This window comes from Rattus norvegicus, chromosome X (assembly GCF_021556685.1).
Source record: "Rattus norvegicus strain SHRSP/BbbUtx chromosome X, alternate assembly SHRSP_T2T, whole genome shotgun sequence".
In the NCBI taxonomy this organism is placed as follows: Eukaryota; Metazoa; Chordata; class Mammalia; order Rodentia; family Muridae; genus Rattus; species Rattus norvegicus.
The window spans coordinates 148,323,168-148,325,813 of NC_141554.1; the positions used below are offsets into that span (position 1 = coordinate 148,323,168).

Sequence of the window (2,646 nt, forward strand, 5' to 3'; positions counted from 1 at the left end):
CCAGTGCAGGAGTGAATAGGGGCTGCTGGCCTTTTAACGTGTGATCTTTGGTATGTTGACCATGTTCCAGGGCAGGCCAAGAGCAGTTGGGAAACACAAACTGGATTTTATTGGAGAGGTGTGGGAGAGAGACAGGGGAAGACAGAGACAGGGAGAGGGGAGAGATGGGGGAAGAACATGAAGTTAGGTGGGTAGGGAGATATTAGGTGGATCAGTTCTTATATCTGTTACACTTCATGGCTTAGGTAACAACCTTCCCACATGCCCATGCACATTCATTGTTGAAACTGGGGAACTTTAGGCTCTGTTTCACCACTGGTGGCTGCAGAGTCAGGAGGAAACCTCCCCTTGATCAGGGTAACAGAGTGTGGGTATCAGTAGGTTTTGCAGCTGTATTCTGGAGCTGTGGAACTCAGCTGTAGCCCTGGAGCATCAGGGTTGCAATGTTCATTCTCCCAGCTCCTGATGCAGTGGCTCAGATGAAAATGGGACCTTGATATATGTGTCATAGCCTGAGGAGTTGGGGAAAAGACTGCCCCAAGATCACAATGGAGGTAAGGGTGCTGGCCAGGATTTTTCTTAGCTCTTGGTACACAGAATAGATTTGGATTTTACAGTGTTATTTCTGATTCTGAAATGGTGGGTTAGTGATGAAATCTTCAAGGCTCCTTCTCCCCACTCTCCAGGCAAGACAGGGCAGGTTTCAAGCTTCTGGCCATGGTAACTGCTGAAGCTGCTAAACACTGGAGGGGCTATGTGCTATCTACCTAGACTGTCATTGGAACAAGACTCTGGCAGAGCCCAGTGTTCTCCTGCCAAACAATAAGCCATGACGACAGCTACCAGCTCTTCTAATGGAGTTTGGCCTCTGAATGGTTGGGGATGTCTATAATGATCCCCTTCTTTGGTTCTTTTAGCTTTTAGTCACCTTAAAAGCAAATTTCTGACGGCTCATCTGAAGTCAGGCACCTGGACTCTAGCTGCAGCTCCTTCATCAAGACACAGCCATCTAGCCTGTCCTCGGGCATTGATACCCCCAGCCACCACAGCCCCAGAGGCTCGCTGGATGCCAGTGGTGACTTTGGCATGGCACTGGGCACCTGTGCCAATGGTCTGGATGTGTTGACTATGTTTGCAGGTGCAGGGCTGGGAAGCAACCCTTGCCACCAGAGCAATTGGTATCATAGAGCACTCGGCCGTCAAGGGCTAGTACATGCTAAACACCATCCACAAGCCCCTGTACATCATGTGCCAGGACATTGCCTCTGGCTACCATTACAGAGTGGCCTCCTACAAGGCTTGCAAGACGTTCTTCAAGAGAACCATTCAAGGAAACATCAAATACAGCTGCCCAGCCACCAACAAGTGTGAGATCACCAAACAGAGGTAAAAGTTTTGTCAGGTCTGCCAATTCAGGAAATGCCTCAAAGTGGGATGCTGAAGAAAAGTGTGCATGCTGACCAGGTGCTTGGAGGCGGCCAGAAGTACAAGGGACAGCTAGATTTGGAGAAGAGTCCCTACCTGAGCTTACAGATTTCCCTACCTGCTAAAAAGTCATTGACTAAGATTGTCTCCTATTTACTGGTGGCTGAGCTTGACAAGTGTAGGCTATGCCTCCAGGTGATATACCTGAGGGAGATATCAAGGCCCTGCCCATTACTCTGTGACTTGGCAGCTCAGGAGCTTGTGGTCCTCATTAGCTGAGCCAAGAACATCGTAGACTTCTCCAGTCTGTCACTTGGGGACCAGATGAGCCTGCTGCAGAGTGCCGGGATGGGGAGTCTCATCCTGGGCACCGTGAACCACTCACTGCCCTACAATGACAAACAGGCATATGCAGAGGACTATATGATGGATGAGGAGCATTCTCCACTGGTGGGGATGCTGGAGCTTTGCTGAGCCACCCTTCAGCTGGTACATAGGTACAAGAAGCTCAAGGTAGAAGAGGAAGAGCTTGTGATGTTCAAGGCCCTGACCCTTGCCAAATCAGATTCAGTGTACATTGAGGACCTGGAGGCTGTGCAGAAGCTTCAGGACCTTCTGCATAAGGCATTATAGGACTGTGAGCTGAGCTAGTACCATGAGGAGCCATGGAGGTCCCCTGCTGTGGCAGACAGCAGCCATAGCCACACAGCACTTCTATAGTGTGAAACTGCAGGGCCAAATGCCTATGCACAAACTCTTCCTGGAGATGCTGGAGGCTGAGGTGTGATGGCCCAGCACATAGACAGATGGACACGATCCATGTGGAGACTTCCACAGCCATCAGCCTCGACTTTTTCACACCTGCATTGGGGCTCCGAGCTGTCCTAGAAGAAGGCCATGTGCAGACTTCTGGGGGCAGCAAATGGGGAGATGGAGATGGGAGGGTTAGAGCAGTGGGGCTCATCTGTCATCTGCATATTCTCTGCTAGTTTTTTCCTTTTCCATGGGCAGTGCTAAGGCTTAGGCCAGGGCTGACTTCCCTTAGTGCTAGAGACCACCCGATGAAGCATTCCTTCTTGCAAGGAATCCATTTATTGACCACCCTCTATTTAGGATCTGGAGGTACCTGGATGAGCAGTGCTTAGTACCCAGGATCCAAGAAACTTGATTGGGTGTTCCTGAAGGTGTTGGTGTCACTGAGGGCAGATCCTTGGGGCAGGA

The 2,646-nt window shown here is 50.4% G+C and overlaps 1 pseudogene; it reads left to right on the forward strand.

The window, feature by feature from the left end:
* Positions 1 to 1,086: 1,086 nt before the first annotated feature.
* Esrrb-ps1 (estrogen-related receptor beta, pseudogene 1) lies at positions 1,087 to 2,212 on the forward strand (annotated as a pseudogene).
* The last annotated feature ends 434 nt before the right edge of the window (positions 2,213 to 2,646 follow it).